Genomic DNA, 14,505 nt, shown 5'->3' with positions numbered 1-14,505 from the left:
ATTTTTGATTGGATCATTAGATTTTTTACCTGTAGAGTTGTTTGAGCTCCTTATATATTCTGGTTCTTAATCTTTTGTCAGATGGGTAGCTTGCAAATATTTTCTCTCATTCTGTGGGTTGTCTCTTCACTTTGTTGATTATATCCGTTGGTGTGCAGAAGCCTTTTAACTTGATTAATGTCATTTGTCCATTTTTGTTTTGGTTGCCTGTGCTCATGATGTATGGCTCAAGAAATGTTTGCCCAGACCAATGTCTTAGAGATTTTCCCCAATGTGCTCTTGTAGTAGTTTCATAGTTTGAGGTCTTAGATTTAAGTCTGTAATCCATTTTGATTTAATTTTTGTATATGGTGAAACATGGGGTCTAGTTTCATTTTTCTGCATATGTATATCCAGTTTTCCCAGCACCATTTATTGAAGAGACTGATTTTTCCCCAGAGTATGTTCTTGTCACCTTTGTGGAAAATGAGTTCCCTGTAGGTGTGGACAATCACTTTTAAAAAGGGCTTTGGAGGTTGGAGAATAGTTCAAGACTTACAGAACTAGATGTGTCTGATCACATAGGACTGCAGCCTACTGTCTGAGTCCTATATGGCTTGTGCTCCAGCTAACTAGCCTCTCACTGTGACTTCTAATAAAAAAAAAGTGCTCATTACACCACAGCTTTATTGGAAGAGCTCACGCTGCTTTATAGAAAACATCTTCAAAAGCAAGGAAGAAAATATCCACTGCCTCACACAGGAGTCATGTTAATTATGACATTATCATTTTCAAGACGAGTAAACATGAGAGGTTAAATTACTGTGGAAGGTCACGCATTTCCTGTTTGAAGGAGAGTGACGGTTTTACTTGTAAAATGTAGAGACCTTAAAACAGACAGCATTGTCTAAGCAGTCACAGATCAACAATCACTGCACCCTCGGGCTGTAGCAGCGATTGCATATACCCTCATAGATCATATGTTGCTGTTTCTCTCCTATGTGAGTAACTAATTCATCTTTGTAATGATGCATGAATTGCTAGATTTTTTCAGTTTCGCATTTAGTTTTACGTAAAATATTATAAATTTATTTAAAGACTTTTCTCCTAAATCTCATGAAATGTTGATATTTTTACCATATCCTGTAACTGAAACTCTGTAACCTCAATTTTGTAGTAATTTAGTATATGAAAAAAATGTGTGGAAAGTTGCAAATATCTAGCTAATTCTAACTAAACTAAAGTGTAGTCACTTTCAAATTTCTTTCTTTTTAACCTAAGATACAAGTCCAAGTGGCATCAACAGCAAGCCTATGTGCGAATCCATAGATAGGTTAGTGAGAAAAGTGGACTTTTATGACTGAAGGCCCATCCAGCAAGTTATTTGATGTTACACCAACCATTTTTCTATTCTTAACTTTCATAATGACAAATATTAAGCACCTGTTTTCTGATGCTTTAGAGTATTACAAAAATGTAATGAAGCCATTTGAACTATCTAAGTACCCTAAAGACAGCTCAATTCCTAAAGAAATTGTCAATATTGACGTGTTGACCAGAAATCCTTATTCATAGAACATAAAAAGATTTCACTCAAAATCGTATTCCCTTCCAGACATGGTGGCACACCTCTGTAGTCCCAGCTCTTTGGGAGGCTAAGGCAGGAGGATTGCTTGAGTCCAGAAATTCAAGGCTGCAGTGAGTTATGATATCAGGTACCACTGCACTCCAACACTGGACCCTAGTTCTTTCAAAAAAAATTATATTCCTAAAAATTTTATTTTTTTATTGAACAAATGTGTATGCCAGTATATTAATTAAAATACCCTGTAGTAGACAGAATAAATTTGATAAATTTTCTGCCTTCATGTGGCTTTCAAGATAATAATGTTCATTAAGCATGTATAATAATTTTAATACAGCTAAGATGTATTAATAATTTCTGTCGGCCGGGCGCGGTGGCTCAAGCCTGTAATCCCAGCACTTTGGGAGGCCGAGACGGGCGGATCACGAGGTCAGGAGATCGAGACCATCCTGGCTAACACGGTGAAACCCCGTCTCTACTAAAAAATACAAAAAACTAGCCGGGCGAGGTAGCGGGCGCCTGTAGTCCCAGCTATTCGGGAGGCTGAGGCAGGAGAATGGCGTAAACCCCGGAGGCGGAGTTTGCAGTGAGCTGAGATCCGGCCACTGCACTCCAGCCCGGGTGACAGAGCGAGACTCCGTCTCAAAAAAAAAAAAAAAAAAAAAATAATTTCTGTCATAAAAAAAGTACTATCTTCTATGGAATTTTAGAATGAAGAGTGGTTATTTTCAGATAAGATTGTATGTTAAGAACAAAAAGGAATGACTTTGTGGATCAGGAACCATTTGAAGAAGTCCTTCAGGTATAGTCATAATTTTTAATTTTTAATTCAATAGGTATTGAGTCAATAAGACACAGAAATAGAAAGTCACATAGATAGTTCACACATGAACTGGAACCAAAGCACATAAAGGGCTGAACAGAAGACCATACAGTTAAAATACACTAGAGATATCAATTTTTCCCCCAACCCCCACATTCCCTTTTTGGAGAACATACTTAATCCAGAGGAGCATGGTTTATATTATACACGACATTGGCCACACCTGGTTTAACCAGATTGGACACAAGATCAAATCCAGGGCAATCACATATTTTCTTTTAGAAATTCATATTTTTTACAAACAAAGATTCCAGATGGTCTGTATGAGCTTTTCGATTTGGATAGCACTTTGATTAAGGGTTGAAGCAGATAATCTGAGGGCAGATTTATTTGAATCTGTAAAAGCCAGTGTGGACAGAGAGGAGAAAATTAGGTAGAAGCAGAGAAAAGAGACCATGTGATCCCAGAAAGAGAGACAGACAGAAGGAAAACTTGCCCTGTTTCTTACCCATATACTAATTCTAGTTGTGGTCCACCAAATCTTATCTGTATGCTTTGCTCTTGCTATGCCTCAGTTCACCCTATTCCTCTTCTATCAGTTTATACTGATTGTAAAAACACAAAGAAAAATTTTAGATAACCTAAGGAAAACTTGAAAAGATTGGGGATAAACTAGGTAGCTTAGTTAATGACTGAATGTCTCATTTCAGGTAAGAAACAAGAGACGAAATGAGAACAAAAGTCAAGGCAGTTTGGAGTAACTAAACTGCTGAAGATTTTGACCATTCTGACTGGGTGCTGCTACTAGAGTTACAGGGATCCATTTGATCTATCTCCCACCTCTCTAATCAAGACTCAAAGTCCTGAAAGGGTTGAAAAGGAGCCTAATTTGACTAACTAGATCATGTACTAGTCAAAAGGGTTGTTACTTGCCCTATGGCCAGAGTAGGGCAGGGTGTTTTGGTATGCAGTCTACAATAAGGCAACATATAATAAGAGAAGATAATTTTCCAAAACAAAACAAAACAAAACTGGAAATAGGGTTGCAGAAGAGAAGTATATGCCAGTGACCAAGGAGCAACAGGCATCTGCCACCATTTCCTATCAATATATTTTAATAACTTAAGCTAAGTGAGATTTGATTTTTGTATTATAATGAGCCCTGTATAAGATCACAGATTAAGTAATTTTAATTGTATTTTTTGACAGCGAGGGGATATTGACAAATTTTAACAGCTTAATGGTATCATATCAGAGCTATGTTATAGGAAGGCTGCATTACATGGAACAAATAGTGGAATCAATCAGAGGACTCTAATACCTAAAAATAGGAAGAAATAGAATGAGCTTCTTCATTGGGGACTGTAACAGTCTCAGGGAGAGAAAATGAGAGGGTCAATAGAAAGACTGTAAAGGAGCAGGAGTACAGCTGTTACCAAATCTTCAGGAGAAAATAAATACAGTTTTATATTTGACCAATTTAAGGGGAACAATGGAGAGCAATGTAAGAATAAAGCCACAGAGTATGGTAAGAGGAATTGGTACACACACACACACACACACACCACTCCATTTACATCAGAGAGGCATTAAATTAGAGCAAAGTCATTGGAGCCACCATTCCCAAAGTAGAAAATAGACTAAGATTTAAAGAATGTATGACGTTTTACGTCACTGACACACCTTAACCAAACAGAGAATGCGCAGCTTCTCAGTAATGCCACAGAAAGCCATAAGGCTTGAAAGTCAGAACCAGAGTCCTAGTAATAGGGAAAATGAGATTTATACAGGAAACATTGTTTTGCTTCAGATAAAAACTTATTTGGAGATGCATGCTACTTAGTAATTTAAGTATTGGAGGATGCAGCAAATCTGTAGACTTTATCTGTTGGGAACTTGAACTAGAACAGATAATGGCTACTCATCCTTACTCTTGGAGATCAAAATATTCTCTTCTTTCTTTCCCTTACCCATTCTGAACAGTGTGGAGATGCTGATGAGAGAGCACCTGGTGGAAGTATGACATGTCACTCAAGATTACAGAGTGCATTATGGATGCAAAATAGACACCAAGAGGAAATCTTTGTGTTGAAGAAAGTAGTATTTGCCCTGTGGGAAGAGATGAGGGTATGAGTAGGTGGATGCTCAAGAAGAAGAGATAAGTCTCTATGAAAAGGAACTGCTACAGGATAAGAAGCAGGACAATTAAACTTTTGTACCATGAAGGTAGCCAGTAAAACTGAAAGAACAATTCTACAACAAGAAAATTGCTTCACTTGATGTATACTCATATTGATAAAGAATTAGCATGTTGCTGATCAACATGTACATGTAGAACAACTAGAAAAGCTGCCCAAAATATAAAAAAGATTTATGTTTGAAGTCACTGGAGACATCTCAAGGCAGTGAAGATTTGAGGGCCAAGATCACGTAGAGAAAGAAAGCACACACAAAAAATGAACCCTACATCCAGTGCCACTTTTCCATTGTGGATACATAAATTCCGAAGTATCATCTGAAAATGCGATCAAAAAGTTGTGGCTAAGAAGCTGAGATGATAAGTACACTGTTCATCTTTCTACAAGAGATTGAAAAGACAACACAAGTTCATAAAACTGGACACAAAAACATATTCTGTATAACTTCATTCCTACATACAAGGGAAACTATTTTATATAAGGCAACTTATTTAAATTAAGATGTTGAAACTAAGAACACCTTTTATCTTTGGTGAGTAGAATGAAGATAGTGATATAGAAGCCAGAGACTAGCTTTTGGTATGCTGGAAATAGTCTCCTTTTGATCTATGCAGTGGGTTACAAAAGTGTGTTCAGGCTGTGATAATTCAAAAAGTTGAACCCTTTTGATCTGTACATTTTTACATACAGACATACCACAGATATATTGTGGGTTTGATTCCAGACTACCATGAAAAAAGCAATTTGCAACAAAGCAAGTCACACAAATATTTTGGTTTCCCAGTGCATATAAAAGTTATGATTATACTGTACTATAATCTATTAAGTGCACAATAGCACTTAATAGTCTAAACATGTACCTTAATTAAACACACTTTATTGCTAAAAATGCTAATGATTATCTAAGCCTTCAGTGAGTCACATTTTTGCCGGTGGAACACTTGCCTTGATGTTGATGTCTGCTGACTAATCATGTGGTGGTTGCTGAAGATTGGGGTGGCTGTGGAAATGGGTTGAAATAAGACAACAGTGAAGTTTACCACATTAATTCACTCTCCTTTCCATGAAAGATTTCTCTGTATCATGCTTTTTATCCACACTTGAACATCTTTCAAAATTGAATTCACTTCTCTCAAACCTTGCTGCTGTTTTATCTATTAAGTCCATGTAGTATTCCAAATCTTTTGTTATCATTTTAACAATGTTCACGGCATCTTCACCAGGAGTATATTCTATACTTTCTTTGTTCATTCATTCACAAGAAGCAACTGCTCATCTATTAAAATTTTATCATGAGAGTGCAGCAATTCAGTCACATCTTCAAGCTCCACTTCTAATTCTAGTCTTCTTGCTATGTTTGCCAAATCTGCAGTGACTTCCTCCACTGAAATTTTGAACCCTTCATAGTCATCCATGAAGGTTAGAATTTACTTCTGCCAAACTCGTTAATGTTGATATTTTCACACCCTCTCATGAATCATGAATTTTCTTAATGGCATGCAAAATAGTGGATTCTTTCCAGACGTGTTTCAATTTACTTTACCTAAATTCATAAGAGGAATCACTGTCTATGGTAGCTCTATCCTTATGAAAAACATTTCTTAAATAATAAGACTTGGAAGTCTAAATTACTCCTTGGTCTATAGGCTGCAGAATGGATATTGTGCTGGGAGGCATGAAAACAATATTAATCTTCATTTACATTTCCCTCAGAGCTACTGCATAACCAGATACATTGCCAATAAGTAGTAATGTTTTGAACAGCAGTTCTTAACAGTGGGCTTATAATGTTCACTAAACCATGCTGTAAACATAAGAGCTGTCATCCAGGCTTTGTCATTCCATTTACAGAGCAGAAGCAGAGTAGATTTAGCATAAAGCTTAAGGGCCCTAGAACTTTTGGAATGGTAAATAGGCACTGGTTTCCACTTAAAATAACAAGCTGCATTAACTGCATACAAGAAAGTCAGCCTGTGTTTTGAAGCTTTGAAGCCAGGCATTGACTTCTCCTCTCTAGCTATTAAAGTTCTAAATGACATCGTTTTTCAATATAAGACTCTTTCATCCACATTGAAAATCTCTTGTTTTGTATAGTTGAGAGGTGAAGCCAGCTGAACTTCTGGGTCGGGTGGGGACTTGGAGAACTTTTCTGTCTTACAAGAGGATTGTAAAATGAACCAATCCACACTCTGTAGCTAGCTAGAGGTTTGTAAAATGAACCAATCAGCACTCTGTAAAATGGACCATTCAGCAGGACATGGGCGGGGACAAATAAGGGAATAAAAGCTGGCCACCCCAGTCAGCAGCAGCAAACCCCTCGGGTCCCCTTCCACACTGTGGAAACTTTGTTCTTTCACTCTTCACAATAAATCTTGCTGCTGCCCACTCTTTGGGTCTACGCCATCTTTAAGAGCTGTAACACTCACCGCAAAGGTCTGCAGCTTCATTCTTGAAGTCAGCAAGACCACGAACCCACTGGAAGAAACCAATTCCAGACACATAGTCACCTTCAGTTATCTCAGCTAGATGTTCTGGATAACTTGCTGAGGTTTCTACATTTGCCCTTGTTTCTGACCATGGTATTTTTATGGTGTGGAGATGTCTTATTTCCTTAAACTTCATGAACCAACCTCTGTTAGCTTCCAGCTTTTATTCTGCAGCTTCCTTATCTCTCTTAGCCTTCATAGAATTGAAGACAGGGCCTTGCTCTGGATTAGGTTTTGACGTAAGGAACTGCTGTGGCCAGTTTGATCTTCCATCCAGACCACTACAACCTTCTCCATATCAGGAATAAAGCTATTACATTTTCTTATTGTTTGTGTGTTCATTGGAGTAGCACTTTTAATTTCTTTCAAGAGCTTTTCCTTGCATGCACAACTTGGTTAACAATTTGACCCAAGAGGCCTAGCTTTCTGGCCTATTTCAGCTTCTGATGTACCTTCCTTGCTAAACTAAATAATTTCTAGATTTTTATTTAAAGTGAGAGACTTGCAACTCCTTCTTTCACTTGAACATTTAGAGCCCACTGTAGGGTTATAACAGGACTGATTTCGATATTGTTGTTTCTCAGAGAATAGTGACTCTCAGAGAGAGAGCAATGAGAGAACAGCCAGTTGGTGAAGCAGTCAGAATACATGAATTTATTGATTAATTCTACCAACATATATTCATGTGGTTTGTGGTACCCTCAAAATAATTACAATAGTCATATCAAAGATCCCTGATCACAGAACACCATAATATGTATTATAAAACTGAAAATGTTTAAAATATTGTAAGAATCGGCCGGGCACACTGGCTCATGCCTGTAATACGAGCACTTTGAGAGGCCGAGGCAGATGGATCACAAGGTCAGGAGATTGAGAACATCCTGGCCAACATGGTGAAACCCGTCTCTACTAAAAACACAAAAATTAGCTGGGCGTGGTGGCGCGACCCTGTAATCCCAGATACTAAGGAGACTGAGGCAGGAGAATTGCTTCAACCCAGGAGGCAGAAGTTGCAGTGAGCCAAGATTGCACCACTGCACTCCAGCCTGACGACAGAGCAACACTCCATCTCTAAATAAATAAATAAACAAATAATAAAATATTGTGAGAATTACCAAAACATGACACAGAGGCACGAAGTGAGCACACATTATTGGACAAATGACTCCAAAAGACTTATTTGACACAGGGTTGCCACAAACCATCAATTTCTAAAAAGCACAATATATTTGAAGCACAAGAAATAACGCACAATAGAACAAAGTATGTCTGCAAGTACATTAAACTTCTATTAAACACGTATTAAAATAAGATAAATAATATAAAAACGTGGTCATATCCAACTTTGATTTTATTGTAGAAACTTGTATTAATATAGTCTAGTAACTATAGTCAAATCTTGACAATACTTTTGTTTAACATTTTCTCTTGTCTCCGAATAATTTAAAACACCTTGTATTATGGGAACAGGGAGTTACAGTCCACAGAAAGGGTAGATACCAAGCATTTAAAACAAATGTAGATAATATCACTTGCAGAAACTGAATAAAAATATACCTAACAAGAGTAAAATGACTCATCATATAGAAGCTATTCCTAACAAAGAAATAATTTGTTATTGATAAGACTTCTGTGGATTTTCAACACAGAACATCATTTAAAAATATTTATAATTGAAGAAATGACAATATTTAGAAAATTATAATATTTCTGGTGGGATGAGTTATGACAGTCTTTTTTAATGGCTTAGTAAAACAAAGATGATAAGATATAATGTAGAAATTTACAGTCAATAAGAGAGTATGTTATTTGAGTCTAATAATTGTAATATTCATCATCTAGACAGAAATGACCTCTAAATATTGGAAAAGAAAGAATCAAATTCTTCCAGCTTGTGACCTTATTTATTTATGTTGCCACTAGCTCCCTTTACTCACCAAAAATTTTCTGTTTTGTGCTTGATTTCTTGAGTTGTCCTGCCCGTATTGAATATTGTCCTTGGTTTATAAGTAATTTTTTTCAAATATCAGTATCCTGACAAATATTAAGTTAACCAGCTGACGTTCTAGATTATTAATTAATGTTCTGTGAATTAAAATTGATCTTATTATGAGTGACTGTGGATATGACTGAGTATTGTAAGCATTTCCCACAGCACCTGGGACATTACAGGTGCTCAGTAAATGTGTATTATTATATTAGAAAACAGGAATGACCAATACTCCATGGAAACTTGTTGTTGACTAACATCTCATTAGTATGTACCAGAAGTGTACTGTTAAGTGTCTTTGAAATATGTTGGGAAAATGCAGAGCAAAATACTAGTGCTTGTTAGTAATCATAGTAACAAAAGTTATTCCTGCTACATTCTACACATGTTTATTAAGTAAGTTTACTGTCCCAAGTGCAGAAGACTCAGTAGACATTAAGTCAAACATAGTTCTTGCCCCATAGAGTTTAGCGGAAAATTAGCAATCAGCACTCAACAAATGTAAATGTAATATGTGCTGCAAATTGTGCTGTGAAACTATATAATAAAGAATTTAACTTAATGTGAGGATAATATGAGTATGTCCAGACTTAAAGGATGAGCCTAATGTGTCCAGGCTAACAGTGGTAGAAACTTTTTTTTTTTTTCCAGACAAAGACAAAAACATATGCTAAGTTTCTAAGGTAGGAAGAAGTTTGATACATGGGATAGGAGGTCAGTGTAGTTCATGAGAAGGAGGAATCACCAGAGAAGACTCAGAATGTGTAGCGAAGGAAAAAAAGAAAACCAGGAAAGTGGGTTATCACTCAGGTTATTAAATATATGCGACATTTGGGAAATACCTATATTGAAAATTAGTCATAACTTCTCTGGTAAGCAAATGTAACTGAGCACCTTGTATTATTTATTTGCTACATCTGGCAACCCTGGTTATCAGGTAAGTCCAGAGTAGAAAGTGTCATGGAGGAAATCACCACAATTACAAGTAGTATTTTTGGGGCATTGTGCCAAGAGCTTGGCCTGGACTGTGTAGTTTCATATCCCTGCCTTTGCCAGTTCTAATTCACACAGCTGGATCTACTGATGGTCTGATCTAAAGCTCTTGGATGTCCTCATTAGATAATGTTGAACCAGATGAAAAGTGTCAAAGTAATCCCAATTCCATTAGCCCTTGTGTATTGGAATAGAATTGAGCTTTATACAAGCCCTGAGATCTGTGGAGTGCTGACGGCATGGGGCAGAATAGGCTAGACACTTTCAATATCTCTCTCTGTCCCTCTCACAATCCACCATTATTGACCTACTATCTTTGTGTGATTCCTACTTTGCAAAGAGCAGAATATTATTTGAGAAACATAATATCCTTCTAAGATTAAGCATCTGGCCTTAAGCTAGTGCTAGTTTTTGTTGTTGTTGTTTTTGTTTTGTTTTGTTTTGCTGAATAATATGATCTTACTTCTCAGATCCTCTTAACTTCCAGAATCCCAAACAATAATTTGCTGCCACCATCTTAATCAAAGTATTATAATATTTAACATTTGCTAAGTTATTGTTAAATACCACTCTACCAAGAGCTTTATATAAATGGTCTCATTAAATTTCTCAACAGTTCAATAATGCTGAGATCACCTACTTTTTATATACGTGAAGAAACTGACATCCATATCAAGCCACTTGCTGGGGTGAGATAGCTGAGACTCCCCAAGAGTTACTTATTCAAGTTAAAAGTGAAGTCTATTCATTTTCACAGAAATTTTTTTTTTAAATCTCAAAATTTATATGGAACCACAAAAGACCCCAAATAGCGAAAGCAATCCTAAGCAAAAAGAACAGAGTTGAAAGCATCATTTTGTCTAACTTCAAATTATATTACAATGCTATAGTAACCAAAAGAGTATGGTACTGGTATAAAAGCAGACACATAGACCAATGGAACCAAATAAAGAACCCAGAAATAAAACTGCACATTTATAGCCAACTCATTTTTGACAAAGCTGTCAAGAACATACTTTGGGAAAAGGACAGTCTCTTCAATAAATGGTGCTAAGGGAACTGGTTATTCATTCTTCACATGCAGAAGAATAAAATTAAACCCCATGCCTCACCATATAGAAAAAAAATTCAAATAAGAATGGGTCAAATGTTTAAATTTAATATCTGAAACTATCAAACTACTGGGAGAAAATATTAAGGAAATGCTCTAAGACACTGATTTGAGCAAAAATTTCTTAAGACCCCAAAAGCACAGGAGACAAAATAAAAATGGACAAATGATATCACATCAAGCTAAAAAGCTTCTGCACAGCAAAGAAAACAATAGCAAAGTGAAAAGACAACCCACAGAATGAGAGAAAATATTTGCAAACTGATCCTCTGACAAGTGGTTAATAACCAGAACATATAAGAAGTTCAATTAACTCAATAGCAAAATATATCTGATTTAAAAATGGGCAAAAGATGTGAATAGACATTTTTCAAAAGAACACATACAAATTGCCAACATGTATATGAAAACACGCTCAACATGGCTAATCATCAGAGAAATTCAAATTAGAATTGCAATGAGATATCAGTTAAAATGGCTTGCATAAAAAAGGCAATAACAGATACTAATGAGGAGGCAGAGAAAGAAGAAACTTTGCTGATTTTGGTGGGAATATAAATTACTATAGCCACTATGGAGAACAGTTTAGAGATCCCTCAAAAAACTAACAATAGAACTAACATATGATCCAGCAATTCCACTATTGTCTGTATACCCACCCCCTTCAAAAAAAGGAACTCACTATACTGAAGAAATATCTGCACCTCCATGTTTATTGCAGCACTATTCACAATAGCCAGGATACGGAATCAACCTAAGTGTCCATCAATAGATGAATGAATAAAGAAAACGTGGTGTATATTTAGACAATGGCATATTATTCAGCAATTACAAAATAAAATTCCACCATTTATAACAACATGGATGGAACTGGAGGTCGTTTCATGAAATAAGCTAGGCACAGAATGACAAATACTGCAAGTCTCATTCATATGTGGAAACTAAAATGTTGATCTCATGGAGGTAGAGAGTAGAATAATGGTTCCCAGAGGCTGGGAAGGATGGTGGGTCAGGGGAATTAAATATGGGTTGGTTAATGGGTACAAAAATACGGTTAGATAAAAGAAATAAGATCTAATGTTCAGTAGCACAATAAGGCAACTATAGTTAACAATAATGTTATATATTTTTATATAACTAAAAGAATGTAACTGGAATGTTCCTAATGAGTAAATAATAAATGCTTGAGGTGATGGATTTCCTAATTATTCTGATTTGATCATTAAACATTCTGTGCTTGTATTAAAATATTGCATACATCCCCTAAATATGTACAATTATGTATCCATAAAAATTTAAAATTGCCAGATGCGGGCCAGATGCAGTGACATACATCTGTAATCCCAACACTTTGGGAGGCTGAGGCAGGAGGATCACAAGGTGAGGAGATTGAGACCATCCTGGCTAACATGGTGAAACCTCGTCTCTACTAAAAATACAAAAAATTTGCTGGGCATGGTGGCAGGTGCCTATAGTCCCAGCTACTTGGGAGGCTGAGGCAGGGGAACAGAGTGAATCTGGAGGGCAGAGCTTGCAGTGAGCCGAGATTGTGCCACTGCACTCCAGCCTGGGCAACAGAGCAAGACTCTGTCTCAAAATAAATAAATAAATAAATAATAAATAAATAAATAAATAAATAATAAAAAATAAATAAATACATAAATAAAATTAAAATGCAATTTAAAAAGTGAATTCAGTTGACCAAGACCACTCTGTTAGTAAGTTGTTGGTTCAAATTTTAATTTGCATTTGACTGTCAGCTAAACCAAGTCTCTTAATAAATACTCTATGCTTATTCTCTATCTCTCTCACATTTTTCCCATCAACAGGCACAATTTTCTCATCATTTTCAAAGACTAGTTCTAGTCTGTTTACTTGACCATTTGCCCAAATGTCTCTTTAAGAAACAAGAGCCTGTATCTTCTCAACAGGGTGGTCTTTGTGGCTGAGTGTTCCTTTTCACCATGCCATTTTAGCATGCCTTCTACTCAAATCAGCTCTCATTATCTCAAACTTAGTAGATGTATTGTGCTTCTAAAATATCCACGTATAATTGGAGTCTAGGGTGCTCCTTAATATATCTCCAACTATGTGTGGAATTAGGTGAAACGTTATTTGTGTATTTGGATTAGAAATTGTGAATATATTAAAATGTTTGGTTTTTAACATTGGAATTTTAAAAATTTAAATCTTCAGTGTAATACAGCGGCTTTTTATAAATATGTCATTAACTCTAAGTATAGGCTTTGCCTCACTAAACCTCTTTTTTTATGACATCAGTACCTCAATTTCTGTTTCAATCAGTTTATCAGATCAATAAATTAAAACAAATAAAAATACTGACAAAACTATTTGAATTGGCAGACCAAATATCCTGCAAGGTTTAAGTGAGATTATATAGGCTCTAGGCAATCATTTGAGGAAGCTAAATCTTTATTGGCTTTAGAAAGATGCAAAAATTGTTTAACATTCTCGAATATCAGTTGAAGGACATAACATTTGTTGTAGAATAAACAAAAAAGATAATGCAAAAAATAAAACATCTATTGTTGGACAGCTGAGGGCTTAAGAAGAAATTTTTTTCCAGTAAGACCCTTCTAGAAAAAGCAAGAAACAGTTTACTATGCCTGAGTTTTGGATAGAAGTGAAACTTTAATATAGGATATGCATTTGCTCTTAATGTGTTAACTAGTTTTAGGGAAAAATAAAACTAGAAAGCTGATAAATGGAATATTTTCCTATTATAATTTTGTTAAAAAGATAAGTCCAACATAAAGACAAGCTGTCACTTTGGTAAATTAAGATAATGGAAAACTGTGGTGTGCTATTGAAATTAATCTGAGGAGCTCCAGAAATGTTGATGTTTTAGATTTAGGGTAACAAAACTTCGTCCGATTAAACTTTACACTATGTAGGACACTTTAATTGCAAGAACAGAAACCCAACCCAAGCTTACTTTATGTTAAAAGCAAATGTTTTGGCTGATGTCACTGAAATGCCTATAGCTTAGGATGTGATTGTGCCTAGAGGGCCAAACAATATCTTACGTGCTGACAGTTTTCTCACTGTCTTTAATCTCTGTATTCCTCCCTATTGGATTTACTCTCGGTTAGGCCTCTGCTATGCCACCCTTACAAGCTTCCAGCTCCAATTATATTTAAAAGAGAGATTCCATTCCCCAACAGTGTTGGAAAAGTTTCTGGAATTGAGGTCATTGTCCCTAATTGAGTAATAAGTCAAACTCTGGACCAACCGTTTTGGCCAAGGAGATATAATTATCAGATTTGTAGGCAGGCTTAGAACCAGGGGTTCATTCAACTCTCATCAAACCGGCTGG

At 36.0% G+C, this 14,505-nt stretch overlaps 1 long non-coding RNA gene across 1 annotated transcript; it reads left to right on the top strand.

Moving 5' to 3' along the window:
- The first annotated feature begins 891 nt into the window (after window positions 1–891).
- Window positions 892–5,486, top strand: LOC117064557. The gene is made up of 2 exons (XR_004429529.1): window positions 892–980; window positions 4,371–5,486. It is a non-coding gene; the product is annotated as an uncharacterized LOC117064557 (long non-coding RNA).
- Window positions 5,487–14,505: the final 9,019 nt, after the last annotated feature.

Source organism: Trachypithecus francoisi, unplaced genomic scaffold (genome assembly GCF_009764315.1).
Source record: "Trachypithecus francoisi isolate TF-2019V2 unplaced genomic scaffold, Tfra_2.0 Lachesis_group2, whole genome shotgun sequence".
Lineage (NCBI taxonomy): Eukaryota > Metazoa > Chordata > Mammalia > Primates > Cercopithecidae > Trachypithecus > Trachypithecus francoisi.
Note: the sequence above shows the minus strand (reverse complement) of the source record. Positions and strands in the feature narration are given on the sequence as shown.